Here is a 21614-nt window from a genome sequence, read left to right as displayed (position 1 = left end):
AATGTATTAATTTTCTTGGTTGGATTAATGGTAACCATAAAAACCTTACTCTTGGAGATTTGGACTAACAGAACTTAGGGATGGACCAAAATCTGCATCTTGCTTTCAAATGATTCAACAACAACAACAACAAAAATAACCCCAAAGTAACACTGTAACTATGAGTGTTAATGACAATATTAAATCAGCTTAATTGTGGCAATCATTTCACAATGTATGCCCACATGCTACGTCATTTCAGTCGTGTCTGACTCTTTCAGACCCACTGGACTGCAGCCTGCCAGGCTCCTCTGTCCATGGGATTCTCCAGGCAAGAATACTGGAGTGGGATGCCATGCCCTCCTCCAGGGGATCTTCCCAACCCAGGGATTGGCCCTCATCTCTTATGTCTCCTGCACTGGCAAGGCAGGTTCTTTACCACTAGAGCCACATGGGAAGCCCATAATGTATACATACACCAAAACACTGTATTGTACATGTCAAATATATACAAGTTTTAGCAAGTGTACCTCAAAGCTGGGGGTGGTGGTGGAATACATAAAGAAAATATGGTGAAACACTAAAGATTTATGTGCTTATTAGCTCTATATTAAAACTTTTAGCTTTTGTACATAATGAAAATTTTCAAAATCTTCAAGTGAAGAGTCAAAGTAATTTCCTCTTCTTTTCAGTCATTTTAAAGTAAACTGACAAGAGCTGAGTTTAGAGCCCAACTCTATCTTACATTTATTTATCTTAAATACTTTTACACCAAGTAATACTGACCTCTGAGACCTCTGAGAATATACACTATATAATCAACCTTGCTTACTAAGAAACAGGGCCAAACGGTGAAACTACACATAAAATAAGTAGAGTTCTTCCCCATTTTACACATAAAGTTCAAGTTCTTAGCAATAATTAGAACTTCTTCCTCCAATATTTAACAGAACACATATTAATGAATATTCTTGACTTTACATCTTTTCCAGTGACAAGCAGTCAGTCCATGGTTCTAACCGATGAAGACCTTTGAAATCAGAGGTCTTATTCTCCCTCTGTGTTCCTGTTTTCCTCACTCCCACTGCCTGAAATGCTGGGGTTCTCTCCTCAGCCTTCCAATTTCAACCTGTCACTGCATTAGTTATCTATCACTGAGTAACAGATTACCACAAAACTTAAAGCTTTCAAATAACAATAAACCTTTCACATCTTTCAGCTTCTGTGGGTCAGGAACTCAGGACCAAAGGCACAAAAGCCACAGGGAAACTGCTAAAGCACTGGTGCTCAAAACAGATAAAGCAGGAGGTAAAGGGGAGTCTGAAATCCAGGGCAATACAGTCAATTTCTGATCAGAATCCAAGGCCTATTTTTGTCCTCCAGGCTCTTTGTCCTTTCCAAATCATGCTTTCTTTTCCTTAAAGGGTAGCCCATGTTGACAGCCGTGTAGTTTTCTCAACATGCTTCCTACATGCAGAGGTTCAGAGACTCAAAGCCTGCTTTTCATGTGCACTGTCTCTGTCCCAAGTCCAGTCCACGCTGACAGTGCCGATTCATTCTCATTAGAAGAAAAAGAGGTGAAAGGGAAGAAGAGCGGAGAGAAGAAACTTCATGGGCCTCCTGACAATCTTCTTCTGGTTTACTCCATTGTGAGACCAAGGCCATACCCATAAATCTCTTCAAGACAAGCCCTTCTTTCGTTTCTTGTGCCCCTGCTGAAGACCGCTGGAGGACAACTCTCTAAATGTTCTTAGAAACCCTCCTGTTTGACTCAAGAGGTCTTCGAGGCAACACCTTGGATCTTTCTGGCCACTAGAGAACAAGAATCTCTTCCTCAATTTGCTGATGACATTTTTCTCATTTTTCTCTAAGCTCTCACCCACAGTCTTCTCAAAGGCCATCAAACTTCTACTAACAGTCTAATCAGGCTTTTCAGGCTTTCACTAATGCCTCAAAATCTTTCTAGCTTGTGTCCACCACTGAGTTCCAATGACAGACCTCCATTTTAAGTTGTTGTTATGGCAAAATAAAACCACTCTGATACCAAAATCTGTACAATTTTTACGTAACAAATTACCCCAAATGCTAGCTTTTCCAGTCCAGTAAACTTCAGTCCCATGTCAATGGGGCAGGATGGGCTTAGCTCAGTTCTGGACCAGGATCACTCCTGAGATTGCAGGCAACATGCTGACCACAGCTGTAGTTGTCAAAAGGCTCTACTTGACTCTGGAAGACTTCACTGTCCAATATGCTATCCAGTGGTCACACGTGGCTAGTGAGCACTTGAACTGTGACCAGAATTACCTGAGAGGTTCTCAAAGTACAAAATACACACCGCTTTCTGAAGACTTCAGATTGAAAAAGAATATAAAATACACTATTAATAACTTTTCATATTGACACACATTGAAATGTCACATTGTACATGTAGGCTAAATAAAATGTATTACTAAAAAAATTTTTTAAAGGCTTTACTTGAGTTTACTTAAGTTATGCACAGGTTGAACTGCTTTCTGAACTAGCATATCAACAGCTTATCTTACCTATTTGAAATCACAAAATTTAAGAAATTTGTAATTTTACTACAATTTTATGGGTAACCAGTTGAAACCATATTTACAACATATAAAAACTCAGTAGTAATTATCAAAAGCTGAAAGTTGTCTCAATCAATAGTGGCTATCTCATCATCTTCCACCAGATCCCTAAACCAAAGATTCAGTGTCTTACTGTCAATAAAATAACCTGGTGGACAGCACCCCCATGTCCACCCCGTGTTTTTCTAACACTTCCTCTAACACAAATACCACACCTATGCCTTACGGTGGGAATAAAGATTTAAGTTCCATAAAATTAAAGATAAAAGACAAAGAAAACTGAGGTTAAAACGTAGGATATATTAAAAGAAAACTAGAAAAGAAATACATATAGGCAAAGTAAAAACAAAGGCAGAACTAAAATCCACACCATCAAAAGAACAGAAATCTAAATCAGTAAAGCAGAAAAAGGTAAAACATAAAGAAAGAAACGTAAGGGATAACTAGGGAGGGCAGAAAGCAAACACCCAATGAAAATAAAGGCACGACGCTATCTATTGTAGATTAAGGGGCCACAAATTCTTTGCCACTCTTTCCATCAAGAGGTGGACTCTGTTTCCTCTTGAATCCAAGCTAGCCTTCTGACTTGTCTGACAAAAAAAATGGACTATAAGAAATGCTGTGCCAGCTCTGGTTCTAGCCTTTAGGAGGGCTGGCAGTATTCACTCTCAGTAGTCAGTCACATGCTCTGAAGTTCAGGCTGTCCTGCTGAAAAAAGGCAACAAGAAGGAGAACTGAGGTACTCCCATTCAACATTCAGCACCAAGGAACCAAATACGCGAGCAAGTCCTTCTGGGATTTTCCAGCTCTGCCTTGTTACACTTTAAGTCTAGCAAGATGAGTGACCCCAACTGAGATCACCAGAAGAACCACTGAGTCAAACCACAGAATCATGACAAATAATAAATCACTGTTTTAAGCCACCAAGTGTTGGGTAATCTGTTATACAGCAGCAGATAAAAATCAATGTTGTTATACTGACCTAAAACAACACAGCACTGTCAAAATCCACAGCTATGAGTCTAGTCTGAAGTATATGATTCTTGCATCTCAAGTCCTTGCTAGAAAGCATTATCTTAAACTATTTGAAAACCCAGATTGTTTCAAAAGCCTGGTTGAAAATAATAGCTTTTCTATTTCTAAAATTACCCTCTATTACTTACTTGCAAAAAGTCTAAATTCTATACCAGGACTAAGTCAGGCGTAGAAGATTGGGTGACAAATTTTAACACCACATTTTCCAATTTATGGTAAAGCATCTGCCTACAATGTGGAAGACCAGGGTTCCATCCCTGGGTTGGGAAGATCCCCTGGAGAAGGAAATGGCAACCCACTCCAGTATTCTTGTCTGGAAAATTCCATGGACTGAGGAGCCTGGTAGGCTACAGCTCATGGGTTTGCAAAGAGTCGGACACGACTGAGCAACTTCGCGTTTAAAATTGTGCAGTAGTTTGAGCACTCTTTTGCATTGCCGTTCTTTGGAATTGGAATGAAAACTGACCTCTTCCAGTCCTGCGGCCACTGCTGAGTTTTCCAAATTTGCTGGCATATTGAGTGCAGCACTTTCACAGCACCATCTTTCAGGATTTGAAACAGCTCAACTGGAATTCATCACCTCCACTAGCTTTGTTTGTAGTGATGCTTTCTAAGGCCCACTAGACTTCACATTCCAGGATGTCTGGCTCTAGATTAGTGATCACATCATCATGATTATCTTGGTTGTGAAGATCTTTTTTGTACAGTTCTTCCGTGTATTCTTGCCACCTCTTCTTAACATCTTCTGCTTCTGTTAGATCCATACCATTTCTGTCCTTTATCGAGCCCAAATTGCATGAAATGTTCCCTTGGTATCTCTAATTTTCTTAAAGAGATCTCTAGTCTTTCCCATTCTGTTGTTTTCCTCTATTTCTTTGCATTGATCGCTGAAATAGGCTTTCTTATCTCTCCTTGCTATTCTTTGGAACTCTGCATTCAGATGCTTGTATCTTTCCTTTTCTCCTTTGCTTTTCGCCTCTCTTCTCTTCACAGCTATTTATAAGGCCTCCCCAGACAGCCATGTTGCTTTTTTGCATTTTTTTCCATAGGGATGGTCTTGATCCCTGTCTCCTATACAATGTCACGAACCTCATTCCATAGTTCACCAGGCACTCTATCTATCAGATCTAGGCCTTAAATCTATTTCTCACTTCCACTGTATAATCATAAGGGATTTGATTGAGGTCATACCTGAATGGTCTAGCGGTTTTCCCTATTTTCTTCAATTTGAGTCTGAATTTGGTAATAAGGAGTTCATGATCTGAGCCACAGTCAGCTCCTGGTCTTGTTTTTGTTGACTGTATAGAGCTTCTCCATCTTTGGCTGCAAAGAATATAATCAATCTGATTTCAGTGTTGACCATCTGGTGATGTCCACGTGTAGAGTCTTCTCTTGTGTTGTTGGAAGAGGGTGTTTGCTATGACCAGTGCATTTTCTTGGCAAAACTCCATTAGTCTTTGCCCTGCTTCATTCTGCATTCCAAGGCCAAATTTGCCTGCCTTTACGGCTTATAAAGTAATGCTCAAAATTCTCCAAGCCAGGCTTCAGCAATACGTGAACCATGAATTCCCTGATGTTCAAGCTGGTTTTAGAAAAGGCAGAGGAACCAGAGATCAAATTGCCAACATCCGCTGGATCATGGGAAAAGCAACAGAGTTCCAGAAAAACATCTACTTCTGCTTTATTGACTATGCCAAAGCCTTTGACTGTGTGGATCACAATAAACTGTGGAAAATTCTGAAAGAGATGGGAATACCAGACCACCTGACCTGCCTCTTGAGAAATCTGTATGCAGGTCAGGAAGCAACAGTTAGAACTGGACATGGAACAACAGACTGGTTCCAAATAGGAAAAGGAGTACGTCAAGGCTGTATATTGTCACCCTACTTATTTAACTTCTATGCAGAGTACATCATGAGAAACGCTGGACTGGAAGAAGCACAAGCTGGAATCAAGATTGCCGGGAGAAATATCAATAACCTCAGATATGCAGATGACACCACCCTTATGGAAGAAACTGAAGAGGAGCTAAAAAGCCTCTTGATGATAGTGAAAGAGGAGAGTGAAAAAGTTGGCTTAAAGCTCAACATTCAGAAAACTAAGATCATGGCATCCGGTCCCATCACTTCATGGGAAATAAATGGGGAAAGAGTGGAAACAGTGTCAGACTTTATTTTGGGGGGCTCCAAAATCACTGCAGATGGTGACTGCAGCCATGAAATTAAAAGACGCTTACTCCTTGGAAGAAAAGTTATGACCAACCTAGATAGTATATTCAAAAGCAGAGATATTACTTTGCCGACTAAGGTCCATCTAGTCAAGGCTATGGTTTTTCTAGTGGTCATGTATGGATGTGAGAGTTGAACTGTGAAGAAGGCTGAGCGCCGAAGAATTGATGCTTTTGAACTGTGGTGTTGGAGAAGACTCTGGAAAGTCCCTTGGACTGCAAGGAGAACCAACCAGTCCATTCTGAAGGAGATCAGCCCTGGGATTTCTTTGGAAGGAATGATGCTGAAGCTGAAGCTCCAGTACTTTGGCCACCTCATGCGAAGAGCTGACTCATTGGAAAAGACTCTGATGCTGGGAGGGATTGGGGGCAGGAGGAGAAGGGGACGAGAGAGGATGAGATGGCTGGATGGCATCACGGACTCGATGGACGTGAGTCTGAGTGAACTCCGGGAGTTGGTGATAGACAGGGAGGCCTGGCATGCTGCGATTCATGGGGTCGCAAAGAGTCGGACACAACTGAGCTACTGAACTGAACTGGACGTTTAAAATGTTTTAAGAAAAGTTCACCTTTGCAACTTCTCTGAGTTCTTCCTTTGAGGACTGACTATGCCACTAGGCACTCAAACGACAATGATAAACAAGGAAACTATGAAGCAGAACTGACCTCAAGTACAAATTTTATCACTTCCTCCCTTTTCCGGAAGTCAATCTTGCCTACCTAGTCTGTGCTCCCAAAGCACTTTGTGCAAATCTCTATTTGTTAATAACAATGGTAACAGCAGCTAACACATACGAAGCACTTACTATGTCCCTGGCATAGTTCAAAGCCTTTTACATGATTTAACTCACGTAATCCTCACAACTCTCATGAGGTAGGTAAGAACTATATGATGCCATGTTACAGATGAGGAAACTGACTCATCTTAAAGAGCCTCTTTCCCCTACTAATTTCTAAACTCCATGAAGGCAGGTGACCTGTATCTTCATATTCTTCCCAATCTCCAAAAAATATTTCTCTAATTTGATTAAAGATATTAGTTATCCAAATACTAGAAATAAATATGCTTATTTATTTTACAAGAAGAATTTGTCACTCCTCAAAAGCATGTAGTAGTAACAGCTTTTTAGACTAACAAAAAATTGCTTGAGGATAAATAAGTATCTCTGGGTAACTGCTAAGAAAAATTAACCAAAAAAATAAGTTTATCAATTCATTGATAAACACAACTATAAAGATCTAAACTTTTACAAACGAGCCTAATTTGATAGCAATGTATTTTTATTCAGCACCATTTTAATGCTGAAAGCCATAAATATAACACTGAAAGCTATATAAACTTCCATTTAAAAAAATTTTTAAAGAAGTCAGTCACAAGAGGAGTAACAAAATAAGGAGTAATATTCATTAGAATATATGGATGAAAAAATCCAAGTAAATATAACCCCTAACATTTTGAAGGATGTAATCTGGATCATTTCGGCTGATCCAGACGGTAGAGTTGGAATCCGGCTTCCCAGGTGGCTCAGTGGTAAAGAATTCATCTGCAATGCAGGAGACTCAGGCTCGATCCCTGGGTCAGGAAGATCCCTTGGAAAAGGAAATGGCAACTCACTCACTTATTTTTGCCTGGAAAATCCCACAGACAGAGGAACCTGGCGGGCTACAGTCCATGAGGTCTCAAGTGTTGGATACAACCAAGCAACTAAACAACAAAAGAGCTGGAATCATCAGCTATAAAACCTGTGACTACCAATTTCACTGTATACTCTGACTCAAAAACAAAAATGAAAACCTTTATATAATTCATTTGATACACTAAAAACTCACAATCCTCAGAAGACTGGCTGGAAACTAAAATTTGGATTCTACAAGGAAAGTCAAATCAAACAGGATCATTAAAAAAAAAAAAATTGAGGATCATTTTACAAACATACTTCCTAAGTCACTATCACCTCAGAATAACAAACTATCTTTTTTAAGAAGGGAGCACAAGCCTAGAAGTCCTACAAACAGACAGATTAGCTATCCTTTAGAATAATAACAGGGATAAATTTTAGAGAATGCTACGTGCCAAACTTTCAATCTGACCTGTACAAAGGTTGGAAATTGTTTCTGCCGGAAATCTAAGAACTTCAGTACCGACATTATAACTACACACAAACACACACACATAAAAGAAAACATTTTGTGTCACACACACACTGTTGGTTCTTTAAAGCAGTATCTTTTCCCAGTCCCCTTAACCCTGGCCGCCTCCCACTAGAGACTGAAAGATATCTTGAAAGCTTGAATCAACAAGTGTAGGAATGAAAAGCCAGTAAGCTAAAGAGAGCTGGAATCTTTGGTGATTTTATCCTTATCTGATAAACAACCAGTCCCTGCCGACCTTTATCCGTCTTACGGGAAAAAATAAACATGTCTTTGTTTGTTACTCTTGGCTATCTATTCTGTTATTTTTAGCAGAATACTTGTCTTACTAATACATTTAAAACATGGAGAAAATGAAAGTGAAAACTGAAAGTGAAAGTCGCGTGTCTGACTCTTTGTGACTCCATGGACTATACTGTCCATGGAATTCTCCAGGCCAGAATACTGGAGTGGGGAGCCTTTCCCTTTTCCAGGGGATCTTCCCAAATGGTTCTCTAACTACTTTAATTTAAAAAAGTTATAGTACTTGTATAAATAAAAATGTCATTCTGATGCCAGATATGACAAATTAAATGCAGACAGTCCTATGTATTTTCCCTTAATATTTTTATGATTATAAAAGTAATAAACTCACTTTAGAAATTTTATAAAATATAGAAAAATATAATGATGGGAAAAAAAAACACTACCCAGGGATAACCACTTTTAACACTGTGGTATATATTTCCTTCCAATCAATTTTTACACCTGTATCAATATATAAAGCTATGCTTTTTATCTTCATAAACTAGGATCATGTGGGATACAGTTTACTATTAATACCTGCAGAATGTAATAATAATTCAGTAACATATGAAAGAACTTAAGATTGAAAAAACAGTAGTATCTCTTCTGCCATTCATACATACACCTCACACCCTCACCACTCTACTTGTGAAATATAGCCGCTTTTAACACTTCTGGCATTATGGCTCTCTTTCTTGATTTCAATTGACTTCCCACTATGAAGGTGAAAAACTGTTCCCCTTCACCTTCTTTCCCAACTTTTACTTTCTTTTTTCATTTTCATTTATCAATTGTTGCTATCACAACATTAAAAAATATAATTATGCCTCTCTTGACACATGAATTTTAGATAGAATGTTTTAGTTTGCAAATGTGGACAAAAAGGAAATTAGTGTTCTTAAATAACAAACATTTTTTGTCAACCACAAGATTAAAATGCACCTATCATTTGGCCTTACCCACTCCTGAGTACAGAAGGAAAAAAATGTTTATACTTGTTGCTGTAGCACTATTTAGAAAAAGTGAAAAGACAGCAGTATCATAACAGAGAATAAATACAGAAAAATTTTTAAAAATGGTTACAAATAAACAGAAACTTTAAAGTGATAAAAGATAAAGACGGAGGAAGAGAGCAGCACAACATTCAGGTCAAACAACAGAAAAGGTATACTGAGGAACTCCTCTTTCACACTTCTATAATGCCCAAAGGTGCCGAGAAGATAGTTATCACTGAGTTCCAGGTAGCATCAATAATTTTTGAGAAATACAGAGCATCAGAAAGGTATTAAAAACAAAACAAAGCCTTGTACAGGCAAAGATCCTTATTGTTTTTATAGAAGAAAACAGTGGGTGAGGCTACATATTAAATACCAGTAAAACTGATGTCAAATTTAGCAATGTCATATAACAAATTACTAATAATAGCAGCTATTCTATAATAGTAATAATATATAATAATAATAGCAGCTATTGCTTATTAACTACTTAGAATATCCCATGTACTGTGATAAAAACTAATCAGACATTATGATGTTTTATATGGTCTTCCCTGTGGCTCAGACGGTAAAGAATCTGCCTGCAATGCACGAGGCCTGGGTTCAATCCCTGGGTTGGGAAGATCCCCTGGAGGAGGACATGGCAACCCACTCCAGTATTCTTGCCTGGAGAATCCCATGGACAGAGGAGCCTGGTGGGCTACAGTCCATGGGGTTGCAAAGAGTCAGACACGAGGACACAACAGAGAGACTAAGCACAGAGTTCCTCTGGAAGCTCAGCAGTAAGGAACCTGCCTGCAGTGCAGCAGACGCAGGCTCAGTTCCTGGGTCGGGAAGATTCCCTGGAGAAGGAAATAGCAACCCACTCCAGTATTCTTCCCCACAAAATCCTACAGACAGCGGAGCCTGGTGGACTATACAGTCCACTGGGTCACAAAGATTCAGACGTGACTTAGTGACAAAACCACCACCGCCGTATGAGAGAAATTACTGTCATCTCCAGCTTACAGATGCTAAATTTAGGCATGCTGAGTATTTTGCCCACAGCCACTAGCAAAAGGCAAGGCAAAGACTTGAAGCTCCACTCTCTTAACCACTGGACTAAACTGACAGTATGTGAGTACTTAATGAGACAAATAGACGAATGAGAATAGGTTCACTAAAAGCAAGTTCTGTCAGAGGAGTCACTTTTTTCTGACTACATGTTGCAACAGCATAAACAAATCTCTAAGACATGCTGTTAAGTGACTATGACACCATTTATGTAAAATGAGACAAAACAATAAGATTCAAATGTTTATACAGAATAAAGCACAGAAGTCTCTTTTTTTTCATTATCCCTATTCCTGTGCCCTGCTCAATTCCTTGAATCCAAATCTTTTGACGAGACAAATATTACTTATAGTTTGGCATGTATCTTTCTGGTTCTTAAATATTTGAGGAAAAATCTGACTTTATATTGGCACAACATACTTGATAGCAATATTTCTGAGAAGGAAAATAATAGTACAACTCTATCTGTTGCTTTGGCCTTCTTACAAAAAGAACTCATATATTACGTCTATAACACAAATTTTTAAAATCATAATGATGCTCAAAGAAAACAAGCAAAAGTTTCCAAGTATGACCTCAATGGCATCCTTAAAAAAAGCTTGATACAATATTAATAGAATACATAGCAGTTAAAAACCTTTACATGACAAAACTAAAGTTAAAAGGCATAAACGAATCAGGAAAAGATCTGCAGCAGCAACAAAAAGATCACCAAAATAATACTATGCAGAATATATAAAATGTCCTTACAAACAAATAACATACACCATTTACGAACTTGACTAAAGATGTAAGTTTCATATATAAAAACTAAGGATAAGAACAAGCAATTTATTGGGGGAGGGGGAGGAACAGCTAAAAGAAATAACAAAAAAGTTAAACCTCAGTAACAAAGTGATGTAAAATAAGACAGCAATAAAACGGCAAAAACTAAAAAAGAGGAATGTTGGTGGACGAGGGATAAACAGAGAGACTGGGATTGACATATACACACTAGTATATATAAAACAAATAACCAATGAAAATGGTAAAAATCAAAATAATACCCAATGATGGCCATGGCATGAGGCAACACAAACGTTTACAAACTAGCAATGGGAAAAAATATATATTATCTCTCTTTTGTTGTTTGTTTTTAATTGGAGTATAGTTGTTTACACTGCTGTGTCAGTTTCTGCAGTACATAAAGTGAATCAGCCATACGTATACATATTTCCCCTGTTTGGTGGATCATCTTTCCATTTAGGTTACCACAGAGTACTGAATAAGAGTTCCCTGTGCTATACAGCAGGGTCCCATTACTTATCTACTTCATATATACTTTGTGTGTGTGTGTGTGTGTGTGTGTGTGTACATGTGTCAATCTCCCAATTCGTCTCACCCTCTGCTTCCTCCTTGGTATCCATACACCTGTTCTCTACATCTGTGTCTCTGTTTCTGTTTTGCAAATAAGATCATCTATAACGCCACATTTCAGGACAAACATATCTCCGTAAGAGGACACCGAAGATCATGCATGAGAGAGCTAGAAGCCATGTCGTACAATAAACAAACTAAAGAGAACAGAACTTTTTGCTTAGAAAGAAGATTTTAGGGAAGACATTACAGTGATCTTGAAATATCTGAAGGCCTTATTTGTTGCCTTAAGTTCTTTTGCCAACACCATGGACAGTAGCCCGCCAAGCTCCTGTTTATGGGATTTCCCAGACAAGAAAACTTGAGTGGGTTGCCATTTCCTTCTCCAATCTGAAGGCCTATCACAGGGAAAACAGAACTTTGGTTTTTTTTACTGCTCAGGAAGGCAAAATAAAGACTACTAGTGCTCAGAGCTATTACATAATGAAACAGCTATGCCTTATACAATGAGATTTTAGTTTCAATAAATGATCCATCAGAAACATATCAGAAAAGATTCTCCTCATAGGCTTGAAAAGTTAAGTTTCATGAATGTGGAAGCACTTCTCAGTTCTATGAGTAGAGCAAAAATTATCCCTTAATATGAACAAATCTTTCAGAACTGTGATCACTACTGCATTTTTCACTACAGTGTCCCACTTACCTGGTTAAGATAACTTATATACTCACCTATTCTGGGACTATGAGGGATCTTCCCAGCCACCTCTGCCAGAAATAACTATTCAGTCAGTTCTAATTTCTACTCCATTAGTCCCTATACTGGAGAAGGCACTGGCAACCCACTCCAGTACTCTTGCCTGGAAAACCCCATGGATGGAGGAGCCTGGTGGGCTGCAGTCCATGGGGTCGCTACGAGTCAGACACAACTGAGCAACTTCACTTTCACTTTTCACTTTCATGCATTGGAGAAGGAAATGGCAACCCACTCCAGTGTTCTTGCCTGGAGAATCCCAGGGACGGGGGAGCCTGGTGGGCTGCCGTCATCTATGGGGTCACACAGAGTTAGACACGACTAAAGTGGCTTAGCAGCAGCAGCAGTCCCTATACACAAAAGCACAATAGAATGATAAATGTATGACCTGATCTGGAATCCCAAAATCCTATTCTAGGAGTGTGTGTCTGTGTGTGTGTGGGACGTGTTTGTGTAGGGTGCGTGTGTGTGAGGGGCGGGGGGGCGGGGGGAGCGGCTCCTCTGTCCACGGAATTTTCCAGGCAAGACCCTGGAGCAGGTTCCGTTTCCTACTCCAGGGGCCCCACGTGACCCAGGGATCGAATCCTCACCTCTTGTGTCTCCTGCACTGGCAGGCAGACTCTACCACTGTGCCGCCTGGGAAGCACATCCTAGGCACAGGCTACTTCCATAACTGCGACTGTCTATTCTGTATTCCCTGCCCTGCCTCAGCTGTCCCAAACTGAGTTCTAAGCCCTGATATCTGTGACATACTGATATTTGAACATCTAGAATTGTTTTTTCCTCTTCCTTATTCATTTGTCAAAGAAAGATTAAGAGCTATGTTCAAGGTACTGGTAGGCCCTACGGGGGAAGAAATGTAGTTGTACTGGGGGGAAGAAATGTAGTTGTACTGGACAAGAGTCCTGCCCTCAGGGAATTTATTTTGGAGAAGGCAAAATAGTGTATCTATGTAGTAACTAGTCAATCAGAAGCCTAAAGCAAGACAAGGCAGGAATGTGTTAGAGACAAGAGAAGTCATTCTCACTCTGTAAGGCTGTGATGGGGGAAAACATCAGGATGATATTAGAATCAAAATATCTGACAAAGACAGAAGGGGAGAAAACGCCAAGCAGAAAAACCGGCATAAGTAAAAACATATCTTTCAGAAAATACAGTAGTCAGTGCACGGCCATCACATCAGTGCCAAGTTCCCCAAGGCAGCTAACACAGGTGAGTTCAACAGAGACAGCGTCCCTGCACTCCCCACAGGGACATGAGGTTTCCAACAGATGGAAGCTACTCCCTTTTCCATTCTTAGAGCTTTTTAAAGCCTCCTGTTCTACAGTTCTTACCTACTCCCTCACTGAGTACTAATAATAGCTTTTTAAAAAGAACTCCAGTATATTCCTAAGTGACAGGAAAGGAACAAAATATGAAGTATCATAAAATTGGCAATACAGTGGTTCCACTACTGGTCCTGCTCTGCCTCAACTCCAAAACCGACCTGTTCTCGAAACTGTAAGATAAACAGGTGTAAGACTAGACAACTTCCAAAGACTCCTCTAGTTTAAAATTCTACAAATTTACTGGAGAAAAGGTTTAGCTATGTTTCCAGGTGACTGGAGCTCAGATGGTTTAAACCATTAGTTTCCTCGGTTATACAGATAGATGAAGTTTCTACTCCTCTTAATTTGTTATGAGTAATTAAATTAACAAATAACAAAACTTAGTGACTTACAAAGCTTAAACTTTACATCTATAAAACATACGTCTAACAGAGTTCCACTTTCATTGACTGTAGGGTGACTTATATTAAGCTAACTTTCCCATACTTAAAAGTTATAAATCCTGTACAAAATACTAAAATAAAAACTATCTGAAGGCAGTGGAAAGCATCAAAAGCAAGCAGAAACTGGGGAAAGTTACCCCTGAAAGAAGAGAATTGACTGCACCGGATGAGATTTACATTTTTATGACTTGTTGCTTGAGAGGCTCCTCCATTTCTTGAGATTAGTGTGGATAAAACTTTGACAAAAAATCATAGTCATGTTGCTTAAAGAAGTCAGATTGGAGCTCAGAGCTGCCAAAAACTTTTCATGACTAGAAAATGAGAATACCCCACAAGACAGGAAGACACAGAGGAGGAGCCCCAAAACCTACATGTAAACTCTGCCCAAATTCTAGCTAACCCCTGAATAATACATGCATTAAAAAAAAAAAGGAGCCAAAAAACAGAAAGCAAAATATTGAGGCAAAAAGCAGAGATTCTAACTGCTTTTCACAACAGAGAAAATGAAGTAAAGAAACAATAAAATAGAGGTAAGTATCAATTAAAACAAAAAGCAGCAGTCTTCAGTAGGAAATAAGAGATCAAGAGTCTGTATAACACATCAACACAATGAACTATATATCAGACATGTGAAGTAACAAGAAAATACAATCACAGGCAAAGAAGAGCTGTCAACAGAAATGAACTTCAGGAAAATCCTAAAGTCGGGTTAGCAGACAATAAATCAATTTAGAGAAAATGAACAAATTCCTTAAAATACACAATTTAGTCAAACTTCACAAGATGAAACAAAATCTGAATATTCCTGTATCTATTAAATAAACTGAATGTATTATTTTTTAAAAAGCTCCAACCCAGATGGCTTCACTGACTGCAGTTCAGCAAACATATAAGGAAGAAATAAAACTCATCTTTTGCAAATTCCTTCAAATATCAAGGAGGGGATTCTCAACCTATTTTATTAGTCTAGCATAACTATTATGCAAAACTTGAAATAAAAATTATAGATCAATATTTTGATAAATGTATAAAAGGATCCTTAACAAAGTATTAGTGAATCAAAATTGTTAATATATTAAAGACAGTACATCATGACCAAAAGGGTTTATTCCAGCAATCAAAGTAGTATGCCATATTAACATATTAAAACAGTAATGAGAAGAGTTAAATGGTCATTTCAACAGGTGCTGGAAAATCTCTTGAAAAAACTGAATACCCACTCATGATAAAAGTTCTCAGCAAACTAGGAATAGAAGGGAACTTTCTCAACTCAATAAAAGGCAGCAGTGAAATCCTAAGGCTAATATGAAACTTAAGAAGTAAGGCAAAAATGTCCACTCTCACCAATTACACTCAACAGTGTACTAAAGGTCCTAACCAGTGAAATAAGACCAGAAAAATTAATTAAAGGCATAAAGCCTGGAAAGGGAGAAACAGAACTGTAGCTCTTTGCAGATGACTTGACTAACAACACAAGACCTTTAAAGTCAACTAACATTAAAAAGTGAATTTAATGAGACTGTAGAATACAAAGTCAATATACAAACTCAATTGTTGATTGGGAAGGCGGGTAACAGCAATTTTACACTCTAGAATGTGTATGAACTATCCAATCGTTCTCTCCATTTGGTTTCTCTCCATTTGGCTGACGTGGTTAACACTTTCAAAACAAACACACTGAAACAAGAGGAAGAACAAATTTCACATCACTGTAGATACATTAAATCTCCAAGTTTAATGCAATTAGAAAATAAATTTAACTTTTCCATGTTTCTGCTCCTCCTGTAATGTCAATAGTCAAAGTGAGCTTCTCTAATCTACCATGTGGTTTATGTAGTCACTACCACAGCTCTTCACTCTCTATGGAAAATGCTTGCTACTGACTAGTAAACAGGAAATCATGCTGTCGTCTTCTCTTGTCTTAATCACTTCATAATTTATTTCAAAAGTCACTTTGTGAATAAGATATGAACAAAATGTACATAAGTATATACAAATTAAAAGAGAAGGAAAGGCCCTTGGACTTAGAAAAGCACCCCCAAAAAGGCACACTTTTGTTTTCTCTGTAATAACTTACAATTAACTAGATCACAGCACACATTAAACCATAACCTATCTTACAATCTTTGCTACAGAGGTATACTTTGCACAGTGGGGATTAAGCTGTTTTGTAAAAAAAACTCATAAACATATAAAGTTTTAGCTAAGAATCACCAAATACTAACATTCTAGTTCATCTAGGCAAACCATTTCATACAGAGTAAGACAAATATCATTCAAAGGACCCAGTTTATGGACAATGGACATCCCTGAATGGAAACTATAATAACCACAAGGCAACTAGGGAAAAAGTTCTTTGAAAACACAAGCTGGTTACACACAGAGAACATAGCATGAAGTTCAATTTGTTAGATACTAAAACAACAAAAAGTGTAAGGAATTAACACATCATGCAGCGTTTTCATCAATCAAAATGCTTTAAAACAACCTCTTATATTTGTACTAATTTCAAAACAGTAAGATGATGAATTGACTAAAAACACACTACAAATTTTAACTTCCTATCAAAGGAACTGGCTCTCCACATTAATAGACTATTTAGGTTTTTAAGAAACAGTACTACTAACCAAACAAAATTTTATAAACTACAATAAGCCCTTATGCAACATTATTAAAATATACATATTTCTAGAATTTAAACCTTTTAAGCAGGTTAAAATTTCCCATTTTATTAATACAGTTAAGTTTCTTCAGAGCCAATATTACTACTAGCTGTAATGGAAACTAAGAAAGCAAAACTTTTGACACCTAGTTTAAAGATTTTAAGTTACCCAGAGTATACCCACAGGCTGATCTTTGAAAAAGTAATTTAAGAAGTGTCTGATATATATGCAAATACCTCTTATTCTGATGTGCAGCCAAACTGCTAGGTACTCTCCTAGGACCACTAAGAAGGAAAATGCAGGTAATACTCCAGTTTGCAACTGATGTTTCTTTCATTGTAATTTCTAACACCAACAATACTAAATTAATGTGTTATCTCAATACTCATGATTTTGGATAAGTAGAGGAAAAAAGTTTTCACTACTGATATATCACTTATAGCCACAGTCAGAAAAGCATTTATCCTACATAATATCAATAATTACCTTTAAGTCTTTCTTTCCCTATTCTAAGATATTAGCTAAAGAGCAATATTAGCTTATTAGCTTGTTCACATTAAAAAGTACAAATACAATGAGATTATACCTGGACAGGAGCTAATAACTGATTCATAAATACAAATTTAAGAAAAGCGACTGACAAAGTAAGAACTATATTACAACTTTTTCTATGTTTATTTATAGTTTAAGAGTCTGAAACCACTCCTCTAAATAAATTATCTTGTAATGCCTACAATCACACTGTAAGGTAAAGAAGGCAGATTATATTTATTTTCAAATGAGTACACCAAAGTTCAGGTGATAATTATCTACCCAGGGTAATAAGCAAACAGTAAATCATAACAATCCTTTAGAATAAATTCTTTGAACCAAAACATAGCCAAACAACAACAGACTATATGACATTTGCCTGACTAAAACAAAACATTATTATTAAGATAACACTGAAAATGTCTAAATGAATAAATTAAGGGTGGAAGAAAAATATGCCTAATTTGGTTTTTTCTAATGTTTCAACTAAACCTTTTAAGAGCACAGTTAAACACCAACGTCACTAATCCCCACTGTGTAAAAAGAGAGGGCACTATCTGTAATTCTGGTCTTTCATTCAGAAGTATATACAGACAAATAAGGATGACCAGACACCTGAAGAAACAACTACCACCACCAAAAAGAACCAGAATAAACAAATTGGAAGAGTTATTCGATGAGGAGAAAAAATTTAAAACCTACTTAGTGTCCTAAGATTAAAATTTGCATTATATTTATATATAAAATAAGAGCAAGTGACCATGAATGAGACAAAATTCCCAGAAATATAAAGTAATAGCTGACTTGGACTATAAAGCAAGCTGAGCACTGAAGAATTGATGCTTTTGAACTGTGGTGTTGGAGTAGACTCTTGAGAGTCCCTTGGATTGCAAGGAGATCCAACCAGTCTATCCTAAAGGAAATCAGTCCTGAATATTCATCGGAAGGACTGATGCTAAAGCTGAAACTCCAATACTTTGACCACCTGATGCAAAGAACTGACTCATTTGAAAAGACCCTGATGCTGGGAAAGATTGAAGGTGGGAGGAGAAGGGGATGACAGAGGATGAGATGGGTGGATGGCATCACCGACTCAATGGACAGGAGTTTGAGCAAAGTTTGGTGATGGACAGGAAGGCCTGATGTGCTGTAGTCCATGGGGTCGCAAAGAGTTGGAGGGCTAAGTTGAACTTCAACTTGAGCTGAGGTAAGTAATTCAATAAAGAGTTAGAGAACAGTTAAGAAAATCTCTCAGAACAAATAGACAAAAAAAACAAAGAGATGTAAAACAAAAAAACTTTAAAACAGACTTTGGTATGGAAGTTCTAGGGGAAACAATGTGGAAAGAACACAGAGAACATAGAAGGGAAAAATAATGAAAGAAATACAGAAGATTTCTCAGAACTAAAGACACAGCTCATTTTCAAAGGGTCTAACAAATGCTTTACAGAAAAAATTTAAAAGGACTATAACTCATCCTCTTCAAATTTTATAATGCCAAGGATAAAAAGGCATCAACACAAAAAGCTTCCAAAATACAAACCAGGTTACCTACAAAAATACTGTTCTATAATAGCATCAAATCTCTTATCAGTAAAACATTACTAAAAGGTAATGAAACGCAACCTTCAAAATGCTGAAGAAAAATTATTTTAAACCTAATTTTACACCCAGCCAAGGCATGTACAGGTGCAAAAATGAAAAGGACATTTCAAACACGGTGTTGGCAAGTACCCACACACATTCTTTCTGAAAAAGTGACTTCAGGAAATACTCCAGAAAACTGAAAATAAATCCAAAACAAAAAGAAGACAGACACGAGAGCTAAGAAAGCAAAGAACTTATCCAAGAATGCAATTAAATAATGTGACACTAGCTAAGCATCATTCTCAGAAAAGTCAGTTTATCTCAGAACTTCTACAAATAGTATGATTAAAAAGCTAGATAACCAAGTGATATGATGAAGAAGGCTCTTCTACCAACAGGGGGGAAATGTGGTCACTGGAAAATCCAGAAAAAAGTGATATGCCATACTAGAAGCCAAACTAAAGTATGGGATGATCCTGAATATCAATAGAGTACAAAAATCCACCTCTTCTCTAAGGATCCCATCATACTACTTTGTTTAGCAGTAATATATACATAATCATAATATAGATTACTGCTTTTTAGAAGCAGCAACTATTATATGCCTTAAAAATATAAAATCAATGTTACAGTTGACATAAAATGGGAAGGGAATGTGGAATTCAAAGGAAAAGACTGGGAGGGGTATCACTTTTTCTCAACTTATAAAGTGGCAAGTTTAGAGTCAACGTCTAAAATCTTTCTAGAATTAGTAGTGCAAAAGCTACAAGTTTAACCATAAACACCAAAAAAAAAAAAAAAAAAACGGAAGAAGGGAGAAAATAAGTATTAAAAGTTAAAATTTTTTATTTTTCTCAATGAAGATACAGTAGATTACTTAAGATTTACCAAAAACAAGGTTTAGCATATTATATATAAAACTGGGATAATAATCAGCAGAATTAAAAATAAAAAAGTTCTCTCTAAAGCGAGAAACTAGTTGGAAGAGGCAGAGTTACTTTTCATTCTATACCTTGTGTACCTCAAATTCTTATGTTCATATGACCATTATTTCCCAAAATAAACACACACACACGCACTCGTTACAATCGTATTCACTAAACAATACAGGAAAAACACTGAGAATTCACTTTCATTTTTTCTTTATTCTGTACACCATGCATAACATACCAAACTTCTATTTTAGTATTTCAGACAAGACACAATTAAATAAGACTCAAGAACCACTCCTAATACCTTGATAAAATGCGGTGATAGTAATACCTTAAGAATTGTCAGAACACATCCACATCCACTAACTCACTTAACCCTCACAACTATCTTGTGAGAGCAGATATTTGAGATTAATAAAATAAAACTCCGAAAGGTTTAAGTGATTTGCCATCCCCCCACCCAAAAAAAGGAAAAAATATATAAATGTAACAGACAAGTTAAAAAATTTTTTAATAATTTTCATACAGCACTGAAATATGAAAATGCTTTCCAAATTTATACTATGAGAATAACATGGGAAAAATTAAACTTTAACAATACAAATAGCCACTTTCGGAAACAGTTTTTATAAAGTTAAACATATACTTACCATATGACTCTGCAATCTCATTCTTAAGTTAATACTCAAGAAAAATGAAAACACATCACACAAAGATATGTACTCAAATGATCACAGCAGCTTTATTCATAACAGCCAAAGACTCGAAACAACCCACCAACCGGTAAACAGAAAAACTGTGTTATGTCTAGATGGTGATATACTACTCAACAATAAAAAGGAACAAACTAATGATATATACAACAACACAGATGGATCTGTAAAGTATCATACTATGTAAAAGTAACCAGACCCAAAGGACTACATATTGTATGATTCTACTTATATGAAATCCTAGAAAAGCAGAATTACAGTAACAGCAAATCAGTGGTTGCCAGGGTTCAAGGACGAAGACTGACTGCACAGGGGAATGAGGGAACTTTCTGGTATAACAGCAATGTTCTACATCATGGTTGTAGCATTTGTTACACTAGTGTACAAATTTAGCAGAATTTATCACTTAAAACAGGTGAAGTTTATTGTACGTAAATTACAACTCAATAAGGCTTATTTCTAAAAAACTCATTAATATGTAATCATATTTAACTACTGACAACATCTTTTGAGCCTAAATAGTAACTACAAAGCTTCAAAGAATATTAAAAATTACAAAATTATTAAGAGGAAACTTTTAACTAGAAAACAGATATACAAGAAGTTAAAGCTCTGAAAATGGAGCCATCTTCATCCTACAGAATTTGGCCATGTGGATAAACAGTAGTTGCCTGGCAACCAGTCTAAACTCTAGTCTAGATTTCAAAATAAGCACATTAACCTCATTAGTAGGTGATCTCATGGAGGATAAACTAAGCTTTACATTCAAGAGGCTTTTTTTAGTATTAAAAAGCAATAATAATGCATTTGAATTATTTATCTAAAATAGGAGTGAATAAGAAATAATAAAAGTGGGTCATGAAAAATTAAAATACAAAATTAAACATACATGGGCGGGCACAATGGTCTTTTACTTTAGGACTTTACTTATCTAACTATAGGGTTACTGAATCCATGAGTTTGTGAGAGAATACTGCCTCTTTACTAC

General features: G+C 37.1%; 1 protein-coding gene across 1 annotated transcript in view; it reads right to left on the bottom strand.

Annotated features, from left to right (window-relative positions):
* Positions 1–21614, bottom strand: part of AKT3 (AKT serine/threonine kinase 3) — a 266553-nt gene that overhangs the window by 244425 nt on the left and 514 nt on the right. The window lies entirely within an intron of this gene.

The sequence above is a fragment of the Capricornis sumatraensis genome, chromosome 14 (assembly GCF_032405125.1).
Source record: "Capricornis sumatraensis isolate serow.1 chromosome 14, serow.2, whole genome shotgun sequence".
Classification (NCBI taxonomy): domain Eukaryota; kingdom Metazoa; phylum Chordata; class Mammalia; order Artiodactyla; family Bovidae; genus Capricornis; species Capricornis sumatraensis.
This window is presented reverse-complemented; position numbering and strand designations above follow the sequence as displayed.